We start from the raw sequence: 25,104 nt of genomic DNA, 5'->3' as shown, positions 1-25,104 counted from the left end.
GGTATCTCTATAAACCATCATGCCTAAGTACTTAACAAGGAGAAGTTGCTCTTCAAAGTGCTTATTACTGCAATTCCCATTGACTGCAATGGGATTCCTAATTACTCAGCTCTTCAGAGTATGGGAATACTTAATACCAGGACACAAGAGTGCAAATTATAGAAATCTATAATTAGGACATCCAGATTTTACAGTTTTTGTCTGAATAACTAATTTGTGCATTGCTCTAGAGATGATAAACTATCAGACACACACACACAAAATAACCCCAAAACCTTAGAAATTATGACACAATAAAAAGCACACTCCTTTTGAAAGAATTGTACAACAGGATGCCAACAGAAGACTGAAACTTTGATCTTCTTTTTAAAAATTATTCGTATAGTGGCAGAAATATTCTTAACCCTCCAAAATATATTCAGCCAACACAAGGTGCCAGTGCTTTCTCAACAAGCATTAAACAGAGGATGACTTCACCTGAGAAGTCCTTTAATCCTTCCTGCATTACTTTGTTGTCTAGGCACAGAGCAAAAACTTCCCTGTCGCATCTCTCCCTGTATCTGCAGACTACATTCTCTACAACTTGGATGCAATAAGCTGCAGTTCATTTTTCAAATGTAGAATCAATACTGTTAAGTGGAATCTGGGGGGGGTTGTCCCCCTGTATGAATGCTTGTGACCATTACTGAATCATTTCTCACCTGCTACCTTGCATAGTATCAGTGTCTGCTCTTTCAACCTTTGCCTTTATTTCTGCTGCTTATCCACTCTCAGAGCCTGCTTCCAGACTCATTTTGGAGGCATGTAGTCATAGCAAGGTAATAAAATAATTTCTTTAGGATGCTCACTTTGTGCTGGGTTAAACAAACAAAAAAAGCACATCAAACATCAAAAAATAAAAAAGTCATTCCTGAGCTGGACAACAGGGACGGGGTGCAGAACAAAGCCCCCATAATCCAAGGAGAAATGATCAGCAACCTGCTACGCCACACAGAGACACATAGGTCTATGGGGCCACACGAGATCCACCCAAGGGCACTGAGGGAAGTGCTCACTGAGCCATTTTACAACAGTCCTGGCTAAGTGGGAAAGATAGCAAATGTGACACCCATCTACAAGACGGGCCAAAAGGAGGATCTGGGGAACTACATCCTGGCTGCGGTGCTGGGGAAGGTTATGGATCATCTTAAGGCACGTACAGGACAACCAGGCAATCAGGCTCAGCCAGCATGGAGTTATGAAAGGCAGGTCCTGCTTGACTAACCTGACTTCCTTCTACAACCAGGTGACCCACCTAGTGGATGAGGGAAAGGCAGTAGAAAGGTTGTCTACCTAATCTTTAGTAAAGCTTGTGACGCCGTTTCCCACAGCATTCTCCTGGAGAAACTGGCTGCTCATGGCTTGGACAACTGTCCTGTTGCTCACCGAGTAAAACATCTGACTGGCTGGCCGAGCCCAAAGAGTGGTGGTGAATGGAGTTACATCCAGCTGGTGGCCAGTCACAAGTGGTGTTCCCCAGGGCTCAGTACTGGGGCCAGTTCTGTACAATATCTTTATCGATGATCTGGACATCAGGATTGAGCGCACTTTGCAGGTGACACCAACTCGGGGAGAGACTGTTGATCTGCTGGAGGGCAGGAGGCTCTGCAGAGGGATCTGGACAGGCTGGACCGATGGGCCAAGGCCAGTTGTGTGAGGTTCAACAAGGAGAAGTGCCGGGTCCTGCACCTGGGTCACAGCAACCCCAGACAGCGCTACGGGCCTGGGGAAGGGTGGCTGGAAAGCTGCCTGGGGGGAAAGGACCTGGGGGTGGGGGTGGACAGCCGGCTGAACATGAGCCAGCAGTGTGCCCAGGGGGCCAAGAAGGCCAATAGCATCCTGGCTTGTATCCCCCACAGTGTGGCCAGCAGGACAAGGGCAGTGATCATTCCCCTGTGCTGGGCACTGGTGAGGCCCCACCTCAAATCCCGTGTTCAGTTCTGGGCCCCTCACTACAAGAGGGACACTGAGGTGCTGGAGCGTGTCCAGAGAAGGGCAGCGAAGCTGGTGAAGGGTCTGGAGCACAAGTCTTAGGAGGAGCAGCTGAGGGAACCGAGGTTGTTCAGCCTGGAGGCTTAGGGGAGGCCTTATTGCTCTCTACAACTGCCTGACAGGAGGGTGTAGAGGGGTGGGTGTCAGTCTCTTCTCCCAGGTAACAAGCAACAGGACAAGAGGAAACCAGGGGAGGTTTAGATTGGGTATTAGGAAAAATTCCTTCACCAAAAGGGTGATCAAGCATTGGAACAGGCTGCCCAGGGAGGTGGTGCTGGAATCACCACCCCTGGAGGCATTTAAGTAAGTTGTGTAGATGCGGCGCTTGGTGACATGGTTTAGTGATGGACTTGGCAGTCCTGGGTTAACAGTTGGACTTTACGACCTCACAGGTCTTTTGCAACCTAAATCGTTCTATGATTCTATGACACTTTCATTGATTTTTCTTCTCCTCAAATTTAGGGTGCTAGTGAGTCAGCTTCCACACGAAACTGATGCTGAAAAGCTGTCAGGAAACTATTCATCTCTTGCAAGTTATTAAGTGTTGCAAATGGTTAAGTTTTAATTTAGAAAAATTATCTGTTACCAATACTTCAACCCTCTTAATCACTGATTCCTTAACGTAACACACCCATAACCAAAGGAGAAATCAATACACGTTTGATAATCACCAAACATAAATTGCCCATTTTTAGTATTGATCAGCAGCTTTTTTTACACGTGCAATAGTTCGAGGGAATAACAGGCACTTGGCAGTATCAACACTGCGCTGACAGAAAGAGAAACTGGCTGGCACTCACACAACATCATGTCAGTAGATACCATGTCCATCAAACACTGACAGTTTGGCAGATCAGGCACTCTCTGCCATAATGTCATAATGACTTCAATTTACTTCTCTGCAGCACCCAAGGGCTGAGATTTCATCAGCCATCCAAGTCTCTCCTCTTCAAGAACAAGAGTCTCTTGCTTTTACATCCTTGACAGCTCCATGTATTTCCTTAAAGTTTCCTAGCAGGCATAACCAGAACAATAAGAAACACGAAGCTGTTACTGCTTCCCTCGTAATTTATATGAATAACTGAAGTTTTATTTAGCAACTCAAACTTCACGCTGAAAATTCAAAGAGCGGCAAGTTTCAAGTGCTGAAGAATGAACAGAAACAGAAGAAGGGAACTCAGTAAAACCTGCTGGCGTAGCAATTTTTACAAGCCCGAGGTAGGTAGGGCTGCCTACATGCCTAACTGAAGACAAAGACACTACAGTTTGACATCCAGAGATGTACTTCCATCCATCAAGAGGAGGCAGTAACAGTTTTCATTGAGGATGGGCAGCAGCCCAGAGATCAAGCCAGCACTCATTCCTCTCCACCTGTGGATGGAGGAAAGCACAAGCAGCTGCTGAGTTCAGGCCCCAATGAAAGAAAACAGGTACATCACTGCATATGAGGTCACCAAGATGTCATCAATCAGAAGATACTCAGGTGTTTCCTCATAGTTAGTCACATGCTGTAACAGGGACAATGATTGTGTCAATTAACAGTTGAAATGAAATTGCTGTCCAAGCATAAAAATGTTAAAGGGTCCTTAACTTCACTACACCACTGTTTTTAACTAGGCAGGTATCTTTGCCTCCTCTTCCTTTCCACCTCTCAACTCCCTCAGGTCTTCTCTGCTGGCCAAGATAATTAGTTCAGTATTTCACATGGTCTTGAATAGTACAATCTGAATATTTTCCTTTAAAACTTAACAAGTGGAACAAAAAGAAATGCATCAAGCCTTTTCTTCTGAAAGAACAGAGAGACGCAGAATTGAGACATCAAATATGGGTTTCTGTATGCAATTTCTGTTTGCCACAGGAAACATTTTCTTCTTGTAAAGCACGACAGTTCAACGTACACTTCTCTTACCCACCTGAAAGCAAAGACAGGGGGCGAGGACACAGTCTTTCCACTAGAGGACTTCAAACAAAAAGGTCTCAACACTTCCAGTGGAGGTGAGCCACCACCTCCATGCCATATCCCTGCCCTCCCACAGCTGCAGGATGAAGGCCTTCATGTTCCCACCACTCCCTCCTCTGTCCCTCCGCCAGGGCTCTGCCCACCACTGCATGACCGCTGCAACGAACAAAGACACCATGCCACAAGGGACAAGGGCTCTTCTAGGGGATTTGGTTGCTGAAGAAGCCTGACCCATTGGGCTTGAAAGGATGGATAAGAGACCCACACAGCATGAGGCACAACTTCCATGTTGGTGGGTCACCATAAAGGAAATGATGCTTTCACTTCATTTTGCACTACTGCAATGGTTACATCCTATGTGCAGAGGGGGGAGGGGAAAAAAAAAGCTTGATCTTATCTTCAAATTTTATTTTAAAAACATAAATCTATTTCTCATTCACCTAATAGCTTTACAAAATGAAGTCACAAGAAAAAAATCCTAAAGAAAAGTTTATATACTAGCACACACCACTACAAGTGATTGTTACATAAATACAGAATAATTACATCTTAATTCCCTGCTTTAAGAGACAGATCTTGTTAATTTAAAGAAGTATGCAAACTCTTTTTTTTATGTTGTAAAACTTCTCCAGATTATTAAACCAGTAAAATCAGGTACTGCATGACCTAGCTCAAATATGCTGATGCCTGCTACTCTACGGGATGCCTCACCTGTCAGTAACCACAGGAAGAGTAACTAAGCACTGAAGTTAGTTACTGAGGAGTAACTAAGGACAACTGAATCTGACTGCACCCTGGTGACTGCATCAACTTGGCCTCACCATGTTTTAGCATAGTTGCCAACTGCTACATCCCAGCCAAATCCCTTCCTCCTTACCCTTGCAAAGTTGCATAGGACATCTAGCACGTTAATGATGTCTCACAGCAGACCTGGTTTTCACATGTATCAGTGTCAAACACACACCAAAAAAAAAAAAAAAAAAACCAAAAAAACAACACACCCACACCTCTCCATATCCACTCAGCCAGTCCATAGCAATCCTTTCCTGAAAGAAGAGGTACAGCAGGCTGAGGAACTGACCCAGCCCAGGGCCTCTGTTCAGGTCACCTCTTCACCAGCAGTCACAGTGAAGTGCCGTCTCCATGCCCAAGTACATATACCATTGTGCATGAAAAAAAGAACACACCCCCACAACTCTACCTTTGGCTGGGCAAGAGGCTATATTCTCTGAAGATGACCTTGGAATTGAACTTTGCTTTCAAAGCCTGAAAGTTTTTCTCCTTTCACACACTGGGGAAGATTACATGTCCATACATGTCCCCAGATACTGACAACACAATTTAGTGAATACATCAGTCTTGCTTATGAACTTTAGTATGTGCACATTGCTACCGAGACCACACAACTGAGTAACTGCTCACTGTTATTTTCCTTCTGAGACCACACAACTGCTCGTCTATGAAAAAGCAGCAAATCCAGGGTAAAATGAGGTCACCTGACACTGCAGCCAGCAGTTCCCTGAAAATGTTAAAATACCATTTTGGTTTACACTAAACCTTTTAAACTTGCAATATGATGTCCTTCACCTAGAACCTTCTAAAACAAACATTTCCTATGAAAACTAATCACCTCCTCCAAAGATAAACCCAATGCTGATACATAATTTTGTAACATTTATGCTGTTTTCAGGAGGAATAGTTAGTTTTTTTAATAAGTAATTCTCACTGGCTTCTTTGCCTTGGAGTCAACCGCACACCAGAGAAGAGTCATCTTTGCCGTGACACCTGCAGTGACTCTCTCCAAGTGCATATGCAAGCAGACAGTGTCAAAACGTGCTTCCTAAAGGGATGCCTGAGAGAAGTTTTGGCCAAAAGACTCCATATAGAAGTTGCAGCACAAAAACTCAGGGAGGGGAGCAGCGATGTGCTTCCCTGCTCAACTGCTCCTACTGTCACAACAGGGCACGTAGAGCACTGGGGCAAGATGATCTGCCCTATGCTATGTCAGCACCGCACTTACTGTTTCATTTACCCAGGCTGGCACTTCAGCTTTCCTTCTTTTGCCTTCTCCTCACCACTTTCAGAAAAACCTACAGGAACAAACACTCCCAGCTGTTCCTTCACGTCCCAACCCTGCACCTGCAGCAGACACACTCTGCCACCCTACAGGTATCCAGGTGGAAGCCTCGGCCGGGACCCAAGCCCCCAACTGACATCAGCTGCAGAGCTATCCTCCACACTGGTATCGTGTTATACACCCAACTAAGCTTTTAGGTCATCTTAAAGATGACAGTGTCCCTTTGGATAACTGCAATGCTACCGTCTGGGCTGCCTGAGACCCCTCTGATTAAGCGTAAGTTACAGCTGAGCCTGAACATCTTGAAAAACACAGCCAGTGGGGAGCTGTAAGGATCCAGACAGTTTATAGATCTGAAAACTACATCTGAACATTCGAGTGCTAAATCTGGTGCTCAGGGGCACTGCAGATTTGTGACACTTCCAGGAGGACTCTGAATCTATAAACTAATGGATGGATTACACTGATATATAAAGGGGTTTCATGCAGTAGACAAACTGTTTCTCCTGCCACGTAACATAAATTACCTGGGTTTACACCCTAGTTAGGAACGTTTCAAAGAGAAGCAGTTTATTCTCTTGAATAAGCAAAGCAATTATTTGTGCTCTAAAATTAAGCAACAGTGAATTGTAAATTGTGTCTGAAACTAAACCCCTAGCTGTACAGACTGACCCACATGAGCAAACCTTTGCAGTCACTTCAATAGGTTTCCAAGTGGCCACTAGTATCTATCTGCCTACACAGATCAGCTTGCCAGCCCAAGGCCGAGTATTAAATTACAAGCTTTGTACTCATGGCACGTATGTTGATTAAATAAGTAAATAAATACAGATCCATTTTATTATTGGTAGCACAGGAACTCCATGCAGAAACTCCAAAAACCTAACTGAGCTCTCTCTAGTATTAGTTTAAAAAATATCACATCAGTAGCATCCTTTAATGTTTAAACCAAACAGCCACATTCATCCCTGGTTAAACTGCCAACACTGGAAATGAACCAGAGATTAATTTAGTTCAGTGAATTTGGCTTTTAACCTAGACAATAAAATTTACTTTTATAAAGACTCACATCCTAACTGGCAATGTAAGGATGCCTTAGGGTACGCTCTGGTTCTTGCCAACACCACATATCCACCTCTGTAGCTTTAAAATAAATCTGTGACTCTTGTTTCCACATGTATAGGCATAGACTATGCTTATACTACCAAAAAAATCAACACTGACTTCCAAGGGTTAATAATACAATGCTTGCTAATGTATAACCTCAAAACTACAGATAACTACAAACCAGCTACTTCTGCAAAACTGGAAGTAGGAGAAGGGGAGGGGGAAAAAAAGAAAGAAAAAAAAAAGGAAATCTTCCACTCTTCACCAAGATGAGAAAAGCAGAAATACTGAACGAGTATAGGATTCTGAAGTCACTACATTAAACTGCATTCTTACCTTTGGCATTAACTTTATCATACACTTACTGCCATTCTAGTGAGCAAGTACATTTTTCAACAATACTTAGCTAGGCATCTTCTGTCATATTTGGGGAACTACAGAAAACAATCCCTGTTTTCTAAAGCCATCATCATGATACCGCCTTCTTTTTCCACATTACCTAACAAGTCTGGTACTGTTTTCTCTTAACAGCTGACCTGTACTTTTAACAAATTCACAGAGCATGCAGGTGTATGCCCAGTATACACAGAGGACCAACCTGGACTGACTGCACCCCAAAATCTCCGTGTCAGTGGGTAGCAATGGCAAAGAGTCAAAAATTCAGCCTGTGATGCGAAAGAGGAGGCAAGGGGACAGAAGCACATCAGAGCCTGCTGTCATAAACACAAAGTGTTGTACATCACCATGCACGGCCAAGGAGGCACTTGAACCTATGAGGCTGCAAGTATTCTATTTGCCTGGTTTTAAGCAGATGGCCAGCACCACTAACAGAAGTGGAACTAACAATTTCACATTTTTCAAGTCCCAGTCTGGTAATAACGACACTTTGTGTGTATGGGCGCATACCCAGACAATGCCAAAGCCAAAGCTTAGGATTATTGAGTCATAACACCACCCCACGGGGCCAGGCTGGGTAACCATTGCTAGCACCAGCCAACTCTTACTCACAAGAAAGTGCCTCTCAACTCAGCAAGACTCCTCTGATGAGTAAGTGCTCACTGATGTCAGTAAAGATTACTCAGGGAGGGCTTTGAAGGTTTTATTTTGTAGTAGAGTGTGTGTGTGTACATGCACAGGAGCAGACATGACTACCTAAAAGCCATGAATTCACCATCAACCTACAAGTCAGTATGGGTTACAGAGAAAAGCGGTCAGAAAGTGAGATCAATGACCCTATGCCATGACCTCAAGGTAGGAATATCCTCAGCATAGGCTGTACCTACCTACACCAGGGCTAAACATGACTCGGGGAGTACAGGGCTGAAGTCTGCAGAGGCACAAGGCACATGCCATGAGCATCTCTCCTGCCCCTCAGTCCCCTGCCATCCTGCTTCACTTTCTATGCCACAGTGCATATTCAGCATGCCAAGCGCTAACCTCTAGTCTCATGTATGCTGATGTAAACCTAAATTAATATGACTGAAGTCAGTCAAGAAACACCAATGAAATGCAGAGTAACTGAGCAAAGCTTAGTTTCTGGGGTCAAGCTGGTATGTCCTCAAGTTACAGAATCTGTACCATTTTCTGACCAGTATTTAGAAGAAATTACAAAGCCATTTACATGTCCACGGGATACGGCACCACTTTACTCCCAGCTGCGCTGCTCAGAAAACACATATAAAAGTGAGCTTTGTATCTGTGCGTATTTACTATGCCACACAGCTCTTACTAATAAGCTGAATTACCAAAATCAAAGAAAGTTGTTACTGCTGTTTGCAAAAGCAGAGTATCTCCACAGTGAAGGAAAACTGCTTAAATAATACTTTACCCCACAGATGAGCACTGTACTCAGCTGAATACACCCATGCTACACGGCACGTCAAACTTTTTCTTCCTTGGTTGCTCTCATCACTTGTGTGACTTTTCACTGTCACCTTTTCACTACTAACCCTCTGTAAAAGATACAAAGATGGCTGATACACAGATGAACCACCCACATTTTTCCAGGCAGCTGACAGGTTAATTTCTGGGATGACTCACGTACCTTGGCATTGACCACATTTCTAGGCACCCACTGAGTGATGAGGATGAGGAACCCCACAGTGTCCTGCAAGCCTGGGGCAGGACCAGTTCCCTGCACAGAAACCGACCAAGTTTGAAGGATAGCAGAAAGCACTTCCACAGCATCAACACACAGGCAGCCTTCGGTACTAGGAAGACTGTCACCAAATTTTTGCCTTGTGTTGTGGATACACATTCAAACACCAGCTGAGGATCAAACGCTGAAGTTGGCTTCCCCCCTAATCTAGTAAAATGCACAGTAAATTAAATTCTAATAACTTATTATTGTGAAGAGGGCTATGATAATTAACAGACATTTATTAGCGTTTAATTTGACAGCAGATATGCTTTGAAGAATTTTAATGACCCATTAATGGATTCACACAACCACATGTACACAGAGAAGATACAATCAAGTCCTGGGACTGTTTCCTACTATGTTTTGTACACATCCCAGAACAACAGCAACAGATCATCGCTACTGGGTGCCACTGTATGACAACAGCTATAATTATACTGTCCTGATAAATCATAATCTTCTGTAAACCTAAACCGCTGACTTTGTGTCAGATAAAAACAGATGCCTGCCGTGTTCCCACATACCCTTACCTGACCATCATGTTGCGGTTTGATTTAGAGGATGGCTGTTAGCAAAAGGAACTGATGAAAACTACAGAAGCTTGGAAAAAGGAACTGCTGCATGTCCTAATTTTATCTCCTTCATAATGCTTAAAACATGAAGTTATTACTTCTTTTTAAGAGACCAGAAAAATTATACCCAGCACATTCTTTGCAAAAGTAATCAGTGAAGGCCGTAGCAGTAAAAGTCACATCTTGAAAATGTGCTTTCAGGACAGATTCATGATTATCCACAGAAAAGACAGGGGATGAACAACAGACTTCCCAAGTGCTTTTTTTTTTTTTTTTTAAATGGCTGGTTTTGCTGACACACCTTTCAGAAACCTAGCTGGTCCTAACAAATTCTATTCATTCACAGCAATTTCTTTGTTTCCTTCCTTAAGGAAGGTTGCTGCCAGTGCTAAAAAATAATCAGCCTTAGGTGGCTGTCCGCATCCTGCCTGCCATCCTCCCAGCCCTCCTATGCAAACAGCCCAGTTTCTCAGCGTAGCCACACGCTTCTCATGGGCCCTTTGCAATGTTCACATCGCTCCCATTTTCATCCTGAACACAAGCCTGCTTCACTTCATATCTCTCCTTCAAAAACTCTCACGCTCAACATGCCACATCCACCCACTCAACCCAGGTCTCTACCACCTTCAGATTTTTAATGTTGACACCACCAAGTTCAGAAGCGTGCAACAACCAGGCAACGGGGACTGCAGAGCAAAGTAGATCAGGGGGACAAGAGGCGCAAGAAGGGGCTACCATAAACAGTGATTTGTACAGTGAGAACCAAGTCTTAAGTCCCTTAAAGTAACTACACAAAAGAAAAAATTCAGTTACTTCACACACATGCGAACACATGTGCTTGGCCAACCTCCTCTTCTTCTGCTTAACCTCTCGTCTCCATAACCACCACCACCACCATCTGCACTGCAATTTTTCCCAGTACCCATGGTGATGGAGCAGGACCGCACATGCTAGGCACCAGGTATCTCCATATCTTGCTCCTACACAGCTCTGAACACTCCTGTCTCCCCCTTGTGCTGCTGCAGGATGGCAGAGACCACCCAGCAGGCCACTGACATGGGAAATAAATGAGATCCCAGTTAGACCATGTTACCCATCCCAGACAATGGCATCCAGCAACGCTGTAGAGGGACACAAGGACTGGGGGAGCTCCAGCTGCCACATCAATCTCACCACTCACGAAGAAAAAATAGTACTAAGGGGCAACAACCCTTCTACTAGTTACACAGATAACCAGAGATTCCTGAGGAAACAAAAGACACTCACCTACCGAAACCCAGTGTCCCTAGGTACAGGGGAAACCAGTTCTCCACCTTCAACAGTCTTCATGGACCTCCACAGCTCCTCCAAACACCCATTTTCTCCTCCCTTATTTCTGCACGGTCTTGTTACATTCTCCCTTCCTTTAAGGCTGTGTTCAGCTCCTCATACCCTGTGCCTTCCTCTTTTGCGGCCTGCACCATCTCCCTCACTGCCTCTGCCCATGTAAACGCTGATGCCACCAGTGAAACGTGAGAGATCTTTACAAGTCAACGAGCTCGTCTTTGCACAGCTCCACTATCCCAAACACAAGGTGTAAGCTAGTGGGCAGAATTACACAAAGAGTAACTCTGGGTACCTGGTCTTCAATGAACTATGCAGAGCTGCTGTAAGACTCCATGAGGAAACTCATGAGTTACGCTAGTCAAAATCTACTAGACCCTTAACATCACAGAAGTAAAGCAGGAATAGCTGTGTGAAGAGCATTTTTATTGCTCCTCTGCAAAATCATTTTTCATCTATCTTTTCCACATTCATATACCCCTACACAGGCATTTTTTCAGGAAATTACTGAAAAAAATCACAAACTGAAAACTTCATTTTCTGTATTGCAGTGAGAAACTGAGATTTCAGGCCTTCAAATACTGTTCTGTTCTCCAAAGTGTAAAATACACTGAACAAAGCAGAATAAACTGGGTTTGTAAGAACAGAAAAAATCTTTTTTACATCTAGCATCATCTGAGCTGTCACACTCACACTGTTCATCACCTTGTCCTTTTTCTTAAACATTGAAGAGAGTTTAGTTTAAGAGAGAATGTGTCCTCTCCCATGGGGACAACAGAGGACAGAAACTCTCCCGAGTGATGTTGGTTTTTTTTTTCCCCTGTGCAGAGGTAGTACCAACTGAGAGGGCAGTGTTCCCGAACCTACTGAGCCAGCAGGACCGTTGAAGGGGTCCCTACACTCTGCAGAGTAACCTGCACTGGTCTGCACAATAACCTGTAAGAGAGAGGACTCAAACCAAAACCTCAGACAAGTTTCTTGATCCTGCCACTGCCCTGGGCTGCTCATCCCTCACCGTGTCCATTACACTCTCTCCCCCATCTCCCATGCTCTGGGAGCACAAAACTCACATACAAAAGAGCCATGTTAAAAGGACAGCCTTCCCCTTCAGTCTAGTGATACACGCCTTGATGCCTGGGCACCAGTGTTGGAGCCCGCAGGAGGCTTGGACAAGATTTTTGAAAGGTGGGAAGAGGACCTGGGCTTTAGAAGGGTAAGGAATTAGCCTGATTACTTACATCTCAAGGACCCCATTTCCTTCCCTTTCCTCTGCCTACCATACCACTGGGGACCAGCTGGGTTCCTCTTTAGCTAGTACCATCCATTCCTCTCTCAAACCAGGTTGGCATTTCTCTTCTTAAACTTCTTGTTCTCCCCATTCTCTTCTGTCAGAGCCAAGGAAGCAAAAACAGTTACAAGTCTCTCCATCAATCTTCTTCAGTGCTCTAAATCTAGCTAAAAAGTTGCAGAAATCTTCACCTGCCACTTCATTGCATTTCACTTGGCAAGTACTGAAAAGCCAATAAATATCACTAGATTATGTTAAGCTGTACACCAGGACAAGGTAGGAAAGAGTGTGAAAATCACAGTGTCTCCTGAGCTAGACAGCAGAAGGTAAGAGTAATATCTGAAGGACTCCATCTCCATCATGGCTCTCATCTAGAGGGGAACACCCTGCTTCGCAATGCTATGCCTAGCTTAGGTACAAACGTGTGACCTGCAACATACAGGTGGCAGTTGAAAGATTCCACTATGCAGGGGTACACACAGAGACAATTTCTTTGCAGGTTAGAAGAGGACACACAGAAGTCATCAGCCTGTTGCTCAGGTTGCACATCATACACATTATTGTGACTAAAAAATGCTGTAGCTTTTGCACTGAAATAGGAGACGAAACAGCAGACAGTTCAGTAACAAGCATTTAAAGTTTTGTGCTTAGTGGCCTGCATGAATTTCACAGATTACCTTAGTGCTTTCACCGTTTTTCAGACTTCTAACAAGCCAAGCCACCCCTTTACAATACCCAAGCTACTTAGACATCCACCTCAAGAGCATCAAAATCTGAGGAAAAAGGCTGCCCACAGCCTAGAAGATAGTTCTGAGCTCCAGATACACTCCTTTTAAGTGCATGACACTGAAGTGAAATATTAGCAATCCTTGCTTTTTGCACTGCTTACTTTTGTGATACAAATACATGGCAACCTATAATCCCTAATCAACCTAGAAAATAAATGACTGATAAACCAATCTGCTTGTAACCCCATTAACAGATTCTGGCTCCAGTATCAACAGGGTAATTTGCTGAGACTATTTTTAATCCTGACTGCTAAACCATTAATCCCACGATTTCCACATAGTATTCCCACCCACCCCACCCCCCAATTTACCCAAGGTTACCAATAATTTTGCAGCAAAATGAGAAGCAGATAAATACCTAACATTTGCAAATACACACCGCCTGGCACTGGAGAACTGAGGGACTCCGATTACTGTGTTGATCCCGTTAAAGCCATTACTTTCTAATTAGAAGGAGTCATTCAGAAGCAAAGCTGTGTGTCTGGCATGTCACTTGACACCTGGTATGTACCATTCACAATAAGATGAACTCTCCAATAGGCCTGCCACAATGAGAAGTAGGTTACTTCATCATACCACTAACAGTCATGGCTCGCTCTACTAAAATCTGTTCAAATTTAATGGGACCGGGGTTATCAACATAAATTGTCACGTTTTCTCAAACTTGATTCTCCAAGTATCATTATTAATGTCAATATAAATTATGCATTGAAGATCACAGCATTAATTACAGAAGTAAAATTTATCTGGGGGGAAAGAAAAGAAAAAAAAGAGAGAGCAAATCTAATTAAAGTATTTATAGATTTTGTACAGCTTTTCTCAGTAGCGATGAAAACACTTCTCTAAAAATGGTCTTCAAATAAGCATTCACAGAGTCATAAAAACAGTATCAAGAAAGTATTGTGTTAATCAGCTAAAGGTACAGTTACACACAGGCTGTTACAAAGGGGCTGATGTGATACTACGTGAGACTGGTAGTTTATTCAAGGATGTATCAACGTGCCATCATAACAATCTGGAACACAGACCCTTGGTTTCATGTAAGCAGCTACACACAGGAGGAAAAGCTGTATTTAGTTTTGGAAGGGTGGTGTTTAATGCTCCTTTCAACTTCTACAAATTACAACATCAGCCATTCCTAATTGGTATACATTAGTATTCAAACACCACGTTGAAATTAGAAGCTTAGCAGTTTTCTGGTACGCTTATAGATACTTCACACAGACATGTGAATAACCTTGTTGAAATATTTCTGTATTCCAAGGTTAAAAGAAATGACTTTAAGAGACAGATGGTGAGCAACTGGTACCTCCCCGAGGAGTGCCACCGACTTTCGGAAGTTCTCATGCAACACACTGTATGGGGCTAACTCCTATTTACCACACGCCTTGGGACTTCCGAGTAGAGCCCCACCTCCCAAAACCCTAAAGATACACATGGCTAGGATGGCAAGGGGAAAGAGAGCCTAAAAATACAACTCCCAGGGGCTCCAAATCCGAAGAGAAAATAAGAGATCTTATTTCCCTAATTGCATAGTTTAAGTCAATACCTTAAGCTGCCTGATTCATGGTTTTATCATACTTATGGCTGCCAATACTGGTACCAGCTCATGAATACAGGTGCCTCTCAGTCTACCGCAAGGGAAGCCAGAATGCATCCATTAAAATAGACAACTAAGAAACCTCTGTGCAAAGACTGGAGCAAGAGCAAGGGAGAAAGTCTTCCCAAGCACATCCTCAACCATCAAAGGAGCAGCTCTAGTTTCAGCCAGCAGAGACCGTAACACCTCGCCCTGCAATCTTATACAACACACCATGTCACCAGCTATTGTTCGTAACTCTTCCCTCGAATTATTTCGGCATTCAGAGACCAACTATTTCTTAAGGAAATTATTTCAGAAGGAAAAAAAAAATAAATTTGCTTACTCATGAACCCAATATCATTAGAACAATGAGGCAAAACAGCTAAAGACACAGTTACATTGCACAACCTTAAATGCATCATTCATTGTACATTTCAGAAAAAGAACATTCTGAATCACTGAAACAAACCAGAGCATAAATGTGACTTGTTGTCATTTCATACAATATGGGTTAAATGCTGCCATATGGTGAGTACACACACGTTACCCTTTTAAAAACAAAGAACAAGGCTAATTTCTTTCCCAAATCTATTTTTACATAAACAAATGTGATTATTTTAAAACAAGGTTACAATTGTGACCAGAAAACCTCAATTTCCACCAGCCTCTCTTTCTTTACTGAAAATTAATGCCACTTCACTGCTCACTATCTTTTTTAAAAAGACAAGGAAAAATTACTATTAAGTCCCTGTAATAAGCCAATACAAGCATTTCTATGCAGTGTAAAAATAGTGACAAGCCAACTCACCGTTCTTGATTTTACCTGCCAGAAAGGCAAAGCATGCGCGTGTGTATACATTAAAACTCACTGATACATGACCCGATTTTCAGCAAACACTCCCAACAGGACCTGCCCGATAGACAGAGCTCTCATTTTCTCTGCAACCCCCAGTCATATACTGAAATACACAGTTTCAGTACACTAACAAAAAAAACCAAAACCAATAAAAAAATAAAAGGACCAAAGCAAACATGTACAAAATACATGCAGGGTAGCTGGAGCAGATGCTGTTGGTTTGAAAATTGTCTGTCTAGCCTCTGTGCTGAGTATTTGTTTTTATCATTATACTATAAAGGAAACATGTCAGGAATCTAAAAATAGCTACAAATTGTAATTACATATGCTTTGTAGTTTCTGTTTTACTTTGAAAAGAAGATTAAAAGCTAGATGGTTCCAGAAACTGACCTTAAAGATTTCGGGAGCCACGAAATTATTCTACTTTGCAATTTGGAGTACACTGCTGGAAAACATTTCCTTTGGGAGTAAACATGACAGCAATACAGAGGAGCAAGCTCCTGACACCATACAGCAAGATGGCAAGAAAGAAAAGGGAGAAGAGTAAACAAAGAAAAAACTAATTTCTTTAGAGATTCTAAGAGTGTCCTGATTACGGATGTAATACTATAAGCTTTAATTAGGAGCTAAGTGCTGTGTGCTAAATTCATCCCCACACACAGCCTTGTAAGTACAGTGCCACGCTGCTAAAGTTACCTTGGGTTTACCACGACTGTACAACAGCAACGCCAGGCCTATGGCTTCTGCAACAGCCATAAGGAAAGCTGGATTTTGTTGAACAAGCGTTAAGCTACGTAATATCCTGCCGATACAAATTAAATTATTTTCCATAAGCAATCACTTTAATGAAAGGTTAGCAAAAATGGATTTTAAGTAGTCATCAGAACGTAAGTAGTTCTGAATCCACAGTAGAAAGCCTCTCTTCCTCCACAACATTTGACTTTAAACAGTTTAGACCAGTGCCTTCATTAACAACACACCACGTCAACAGCCACCGTCCCAGTGTCCCTGCAACAGGCACTATTTGCAATGTTAGCTCACAACTTGGGAGCGGTAAACAAACGAATTATCTTACAGCAGCCGTGTGCTACTGCTATAAAATACCTGCTAGAACTTATTAGGCAATAAATAGTTTGGCAGCAACTTAAGAGATGCAAGCATTGTCAATCCACACACTAATTTAAGCTCAGAACATATGCTTAATGCCCCGAGTCCGTTTGCATAAGTGCTGTTGCCGTAATGCAGTTTCAGGAACGCAAGGAGAAACTGCTAACATGAAGTGTGTAACAACGTTGATGGGCCTCTACAGATAACCAAGATGTAAACAACATCAAAAAAATGAATAATCAAGATTGAGTAATCATCACATCAGAAAAAAAAAAAAAAAACACCAAAAAAAAAAACCCAAACATAAAACCAGAGCTCATTGGCTTCAAATAGCAAAGCAGGTTCAGCAGATCAAGAGACCGAGCATTTGCTGACTAACAGTTAGGTAATGAAAGTAAACATCTGCAATGAAGTCATCATCCTAATGAAAGCCATGGCAATGTTAACTACCTGGACCATAATCCATGAGCATGTCTTAATGCGGGCTCACTATCGTAATATTTACTAGGACTGCTCCTGCTGGAAAAGGAAAGGAAGTCTCACTTTTAACACAGAAGTGTCAATCAAGAAATACTGCTGTTAAGTCCTTCTAACTCCCAAGTATCGTACTGATGATGCCCAGAGTTATTATGCAATTACACTGGGTAACTGAAAAATAGAATTTTACCTTCAGTGACTGAGTCAGAACAGTTTTATCCTAGCACTGAAGTGCATAAACATCTGCAGAACATCAGATGCCTGCTTTGAAAAAGCAATGTTGCTCCACGGTTCAAACATTTATTTTGCAGATATCTAATCAAATGAACATGACTTTTTTTCTGGGGGTTTGGTGTTTGGTTTTTTTGGCCATGCAGTGATTAATTATCTGGATAATTCTATGACTGCAGAAAAAAGCAAAAAAAAAAAACCCACCACTGTAATAAGTTTTAGCTGATCAACTGCCGATATTGTTAAAGATTTCAGACTCGCCTACAAAAGTTTAATTCCACCCAGAGACAGCCTCATGTACCTCCCAGCAGTCAATGGGAGTGGCAGGCGTGCTTATTAGGGGACAGCACTGAGCTCACAAGCAACAAGGCAATTTATAGGATGTTTGTGCATGCTCTTGCCCAACTGAGGAACATCACACAGCTATGAAAAACAGTAATAGTCCATTTCCCCTTTCTGCACAGAAAGCTAATACCCATTCAGGTTTAAAAGGTATGTATCTGCAAATTCATACTTGTGTCTCAAAAACAGGCACATTTTACTTGTAAAATCTGCAAGCTCAGACAAGTTGCTTCCTGCAAAACACAATCACTGTATTTCAGCTTTCTATTTTGATGTCTTTAAGAAACAACATAGTCAAACCCAGCTTTCCAGTTGGAGTACATGCATACAGCCTTCATCACTGGTCTCACAAAAGCCTATGCACTGGCTCATTTTGCATAGTCTATGGAATTCTAGAGAAGTCCTGGAAGTACTTGGCATGACTGTAAGCCTTCACAGAAGTGAGGCCTTTCAAAGTTAACAGGTTTTGGATCACACTGAATACAGATGCCCCTCCATTAGATAAAACCTCAGTATAAAATTCACCAGTTAAGATCACAAATAACTGTAGATAACTCTGTTGGTAGCCACCTGTATGTAAAGACCTTAAAAAAAATATCCAAATAAACAGACTACCTAAAGTTTGCAAGAGTTGGTGACTACATCATGCATCGGTTGACACACTCCCAGCCTGTCCCCTCCCCTACCAGCTACACAAGCACCCACAGCAAGGTTCATTTTACCCTTTTGTCAGTCAACTGAAGCCAACGTCCCTGCTTCCAAAGCAGATCTATAGTGTTAAGACATACACATCTTCCTCTGATAAAATGAAGGATGGCTGTACTTATGGGCAGTTCAACAGGCAGAGATTCAGAGCGATGGCATAATCGTTTTCAACCCCTTCACTGAGTACTTCTATACCGATAATTGCTATTATTAAATCTTGGTGACAGCACGGTACTATCACCAACTATAAAAACATACCATGAACCTAATTTTTAAAGCAATGACATTAGTCACTGTCACAGGAAAAACTTTAATCTACAGAAATCGAGTGTCACTGCTGTTGCTCCATTCCAGCCAGCCATACCGTCCCTGAGGTCACTTGCAAATAACAATAGGTACTTTCACCTTAGTGCTGTAAACTGTTTTATTTTCTATGATGCAGAGAGTAGTTGTCGTTCACATTCATGGACGGACTGCACGCAGCTCCTGACGCATATTGTTTTAGTCGCCTAGAGCAATTTTGAAGGTCGCGCTGAGCTCAGATAGGAGCAGCGCTAACAAATACCATTCCTCTCTTTAAACATGTTTTGGATCATTCCTTAAGACAATGTTATTCTCACTGGTGTTAATTTTTTCTCTTTTCTTCTTTTGCAAGCATTCTCTCTGTGTATTAAACTAACAGTGTAGAAGGGGGTTACAATGCCCTATTGTCCACACAGACCACACCGTTACTTATCACTAACTACACGTCACCTCAACACCACTCAGTCTTACAGGAACTGAAGGCCTGAAAACAAATCCCAGGCAAGAATTTTTAGAGGTATCTAAAAAATATTTTATGCCAGGAGCTAGTAAAGGTGCACACCGCACCAGTAACACAAAGCTCCACACAAATCACTTTATTGTACAGAGCTCATTCAAAATGGCTATGGCAGCTACTCTACTGTGAAACTAAAGACATCTCCTGGAGTAACTGCACTGCAATAACCACCACACCACAGGTGCTCCGACACAACTTCAGCTTCCAGTTTTACTGGGGGAAAGCTCCGAAAACCATGGTGGGTGCACAGAGCAGCACAGGACCAGGCCAGCCAGCCATGGGTTTGCTGTGACAGAGGTGAAGGACATGCCAGCAGGAAACCAAGCAGCAGCACTCACCGAGAGACAACTTGTCCTGGCCAGCTGCCGCAGACAAAACTACAGCAGCAAACCTCCCCAAAATACTCCCTGCCTCAGTAAAACTTTTGCTCCCATCACCACCACCACCACTCCTCCCAGGTGCCACTTTCCCCTCAGAAGACCAAACACCTCTTGCAATACAGTTATTTTTGGCCTGCTAGCAGCAGCCAGCCTGGGGGACAAAAGCGGGGCGGGGGGGGGGGACGGACGACACCAGAGGAGCTGGCATGCAGCTGCATCCAGCGCCCACTACCACCCACACCCATGCGTGGGACACAGGCCCAGCACCACACACTTGATGTGGCACATTGATGAATACACGTATGCACCTGCCTCAACAAAGCACCCCCTGCTCCTGTACGGGTGGATACACACCTGCAGCCAGGGAAGCCCCATCCGGGCGTGCACACGTGTACCTGGCCCCCGCCATACCCAGCAGGACCTGCAGGCACACACATCTGGCTCACCTGCAGCGATGCAACATACCCCATCCCTGGCCTTGCACACGTGCACACACACCTGTCCCGCTTGCACCACCACCATCACCCCTCCCAGCCCCACATGCACCTGCCCTACGTGCAACAGCGTGCCCCCCAGCATGTCCACACACACCCCTGGGCCCCATCCACACGCACACACACACCCCTCCGCAGGGCTGAGGGGCAGATAAAGGAGAAGCAGCTGCAGGTCACTGCCCCTCCCTCAGGGTCAGCATCCTCCCGCTTGGTCCCCTCCCGCACAGGGCCTTACCACGCTGTGGGAAAACAACGGTCACACATCAAGGCACGCAGACCCCGACACCTACACGCCACGGATGGGAAGGGGGGCACAAAGGAAATCCGACAAGATCCCGAGAAACATACACACACCCCCAAACCAATCCACCTTATGCCGTTCAACTTCTGTTTAAAATTATGCTTTCCTCTTTTCTTTTTTTTTTGGGGGGGGGGGGGGGTGCGGGGGGGAGCCAACGAAATACACGGTTGCCAAGTCGAGTTAATGAAAAACCCTTTGGCTGTTAACTCATTTAGTGCAGCAAGCATGAAATAAAGTCCGTGGCACGGGGCCAAAGCGCAGCAGCCCTTTGCGGGGCAGGCTGCTGGGACCTCTCCCCAGCCGCCAAGGAACCAGGCCAGAGCACAGCCGCCAGGCCATAGTTTTGAAGAGCTGCGACCTGCCCGCAGAATCAGCAAACCAACTTCAAAAAAAAAAAAAAAAAAAAAAAATCCCGAGAAAATTTTTCGTGAGAGCACGTTTGCATCCACTTCCAAGAAAAGCCCAACTCACCCAACCCCACCACCCGGGGGGGAAGCGGCGGCGGGATGCGAACAGCGAGGCTGGGGCGGAGGGTGCGCCCCCCGGGCAGAGGCTACGGGCAGCGGCGCGGCAGCTCCTCGTCCCACCCCGCCGCGCCCCGACACCCCGGAGCGGGGCCGGGCCGGGCGGCGGCGGGGGGCGGGGCCGGGGGCGGGGCCGCCCCTGCGGGGCGGGGCGCGCACCAGCAGCGGGCGGGGGCTCCGCGCCGAGCCGGCCCCGGCCCCCCCGGCCGCGGCACCCCGCGCCCCTCCCTGCCGCGGAAACTTCTCCGCTCGCCGGGGAAGAGTTGGGCTCCGCGGCCGGGCGGGCGCTGCCGGTGGCCTGGGGCGAGCGGGGGGCGGCGAGGAACGCCCGGCGGGGGGGGGGGCGCGGGGGAAGTTGCGCCTCTCCCCAGAAAGGGACTTTGACCTCGCACCGCTCGCCCGCGGACCCCGAATTACGTATTTTTGTCACAGGTCGGATCCTAGCGCGCGTCGGCACAGTGTCTCATTTATGAACTCACCAGCCTAATTTCATTATTTAATCATGCGCCCAGCAATCGTGTTTCCTTAAGAAAGGACTGACCTATTTTTGGCTGGAGATAAACGATCATGTTAACAGATGTTAATCTTGTAATCTGTTTTTCCTGTAAGCACTTCGCATACCCGCGTTTCAGACATTAAAAAAAATAATATTTTTTAAAAATTTTCCCAAACGACTTGACGTCACGATCCAGGTCTTAAAAAAAAAAAAATCTCGCAATGGTTTCAAAGACATTAAATCTTTTTCACTTTATAAATGCTGATTTGTTCTGCCTCAACTCCCACAGGCTTTTATTTGCATTTCAAATTCCACAGGTTACACCAGTCGCCTTTTCAGAAAATGTAAACCAACAATAAGGCAGCAAATGGGGGGGGGGGGGGGGAGGGGAGGGGAGGGGAACCCTGCATCTGGATTAAATAAATACCAGAATTAATGTTTAGAAAGCAGTCCGAGCGAAATTATATTTGCACGTCCAGTGCCCGAGCGCCACCGTATCTATAGGGGTAATGTAAAGGATAAGCTGTGGGCACACACAATGCGCGCTCCCCAGAAGATCCCTGTCTGATGCTGGCAGCTTATTAACGCTCCTAATAAATGGTGCTGACTCCAAACCGACACTTTTCGGCTTAAAACACAGGGTTTGTCTCCAGCAGTTAATTGCAGAGGTTAGCTGGTTTGAGGGGAAAAACAACGGCCGGCTGTCATACCCCGCACGCCTCCCCACACGTACTGCCTATTTTAACACCCCACCTTGTTCCCTTATAGCAAAGTTTACCCATCCAAACTTTCCTCAACTTGCCCAAGTACTTAATTCGCATTAGGATCGCGACTAGGCGCTATGCTAATTATCACCGAAGATAGTAGCGGGGGGAGGGAGGGAGGGACGAGGAGGAGGAAAGCTTTTATAGCACAAAATGTCTGGAACTGCATTATTTCTATTCTTCTTTTCTCCCCCTCCCTCCTTCCACTTCCCTCCCCTCGATACTCCCCCCCCCCCCTTTTTTTTTAACATATACATTAAACTCCCTGCCTCTCTCCCCACCCCACCCGCATCAAACGGGCTATTTTCCTCTTCTGGAAATAATCGCTCCGGAGACATTGTCCTTCGAGCCCTTCTCGCTGTCTATATGGGCATAATTGTTTTCTCTGCCCGCCCACCCCCAACTTCCTTTGATAAACTGTGTACTTCTGTAACGGGGATCACGCAGCGATCGGCGAGCAGCGGAGCGGCGAGCAACTCAAAAACAAGGGGGGGGACACGGACGGACACCGCGCATTTCACGCTGACGCCGAAGCAACGCTATCGGGGTGGGGGGGGGTGGGGGGGGGGAGTAGAGAGCAAAAAACCCACTTAATAATTTAAGTGGCTACTCGGGGCTCAAAGACCCAGCACCCACCTTCATTAGCCGAAGCATTTTACTTTAAAGTGAGGCAATTTGTTCTTTGTTTCCTAATGGATTAATATCGCAGTCCGCCCCCCCCCCCCGCCCCTGACGGAGCGTACAAAGCCAAAAGGCCCCCCGCGCCCGCCGGCCCCCCCGGCACCACCACTGCAGTAAAGCCGACCTCGACCTCCTCCTCCTCCTCGCGAAACAGCGCAAAGTTACCATTTTGGGGCCGCTCCGATGACCGGGGGGGGCCAGTCCCCATTCCCGAAGGCGGGGGGGGGGGGGGGGGGGGGGCGCGAAGTTTTTTTTCCCCCAGGGGCGCAGCCCGAGGACCCCCGCCCGCCGGGCCAGCCCCCCGCCCCGCCGCCCCTCACCTCCTCCGCTGCCGGCGGCCGCGCTCGGGGAAGGGCGCGCCGAGCCACCCGCCGCCCTGAAGGTGAAACCATGCGCCGCATGCGAGCGGAGCGCTGCACATGATCCGCCGAGCGGCTCCACTGGCGCGGGCGGGGGCGGCCCGCCGGCCCCCGCCGCGCCCCACGCCCGCGCGCCGCCCCCGCCCGCCGCGCCCGCGCGCCGCGCCCGCGCCCGCCGCGCCCCGCCCGCCCCGCCGCCGCGCGTCCCCCGGCGGCCGCAGCCCGCGGTCTGCCCGGTGCGGGGCCGCACGGCGGCCGCTATTGTCTGCGCGGCGCAAAGTTGGGGCGCGGGGCGCCGGGGCCCCGCCGGGCGCTGCGGGAGCGGGGGGAGGCCGGGCGCCGCGTTGTGCGGGCGCGGAGTCGCGTTCCTGCCCACCGCCGGCCCGGTTCCCACGTACCTCCGCCGCGAAAGGTGCGGGCTGGAGTTGCCCCAGATGCATTTCTATTAGAAACTTTTTTTTGTTTTGCTTTTTTTGGGGGGTGACAAATTCCGCTGGTAAAGTATTTATGGATCTATTGAAATGCACAGAAACAACAACATTAAAGTCCTCAATCAAGATCAAAGAGGAATACTGTTCAACAGCCACGCCGGGGAAGTTGAAAGACCTCCGAACAAATCAATGTGCCATATGGCTTTTAAAATAAAAAAAATAATAAATAAAAAAAAAACCAACAAAAAAAGCAGCATCGCTCCTGCGTCTGAAAAGTTCAGTCCTTGCTTTCCTGCGTGTTTGCGAAGCTCAGTTTAATCACGCCAAATATGTGTGCCACGGGCGAGGGGAGTATGTTTAGTCTCGGCTGGAAAGCCGAATTTAATCTGCCGAAGCTCGGTACTAGACATCAAGGGTGTGGAGGCGGTTTTTTTTTTTTTTTTTTTCTCTTTCTTTCTTTGTCTCGTAATGTGCGATGACGTAGAATTGACAAGGAGGACTTTTGACGAAGGGTCGGTGTTATCTCAACGCCTCGGAGCGCCCTGGGGCCGCCGCCGCCGCGGGCCGGTGGAGCCGCCCCCACCCCCGGGCACCCCGGCTCCGAGCCCCCCGGCTCCCAGCCCCCCCGCTGGGGCCGCCCCCCCCCCCCGCGCTGCCCTCCCGCTCCCCCTTGCACTTGGGACGCAAACTGCTCCCGCACCGCTGGCAACGAGCAGAAAACAAAATTGGGGCGGGGGGGCGGGGGATGGGGGGGGGCGGGAGGCTCTAAATCCTGCCCATTCCAGCGCTTATTACCAGAACCCTCGGAATAAAGGAAAGGGGCGGGGGTGGGGGGCTGCGAGCGAGGGGGAAAGTTGGTAATGAAGGATACACGAATCATAAAATGTAAGCTATGTGTGATTAATGATCTGCACTAATTTGAATAGCAGGCGTGTTAAAGGTCATTGACAATTGTTGCTGCTTTCAGCATGAATGCCTGAGTGGGATGTATTTGGGACAATCAAATTTAATTCTAATTCACAGGGAAAAAAAAAATTATCGGACGTGCACAGCAGCTGGTCAAAACACGGAGAGGACGCGCTTTAAAAAACGGACTTTGCCCGTCCTTCAAAGGCAGCTTCATTACATTGAGACAGTGTTGTTAAATGCCTCAATAGTAAATAATGTATCTGGAATGTCTGGATTTTGTTTCTTATGCATCAGCATCTTTCCTGCACGCTTTTCCAATCACAGGCCAAATTGTGTTCCCAACGACTCCAGACTTGCAG

General features: G+C 45.9%; 1 protein-coding gene across 3 annotated transcripts in view; it reads right to left on the bottom strand.

Annotated features, from left to right (window-relative positions):
• Nucleotides 1–23,520, bottom strand: part of ZNF516 (zinc finger protein 516) — a 105,417-nt gene extending 81,897 nt beyond the window's left edge. For 2 of the 3 annotated variants that reach the window (XM_040586818.1, XM_040586820.1), the window contains exon 1: nucleotides 23,367–23,520. The gene's annotated coding sequence lies outside the window, so the exon portion shown is untranslated. Of the gene's footprint in view, nucleotides 1–23,211; nucleotides 23,280–23,366 lie in introns of those variants that run through there. The other variant, XM_040586819.1, reaches the window with a different exon arrangement.
• Between the last annotated feature and the right edge of the window lie 1,584 nt (nucleotides 23,521–25,104).

This window comes from Falco naumanni, chromosome 3 (genome assembly GCF_017639655.2).
Source record: "Falco naumanni isolate bFalNau1 chromosome 3, bFalNau1.pat, whole genome shotgun sequence".
In the NCBI taxonomy this organism is placed as follows: Eukaryota; Metazoa; Chordata; class Aves; order Falconiformes; family Falconidae; genus Falco; species Falco naumanni.
Note: the sequence above shows the minus strand (reverse complement) of the source record. Positions and strands in the feature narration are given on the sequence as shown.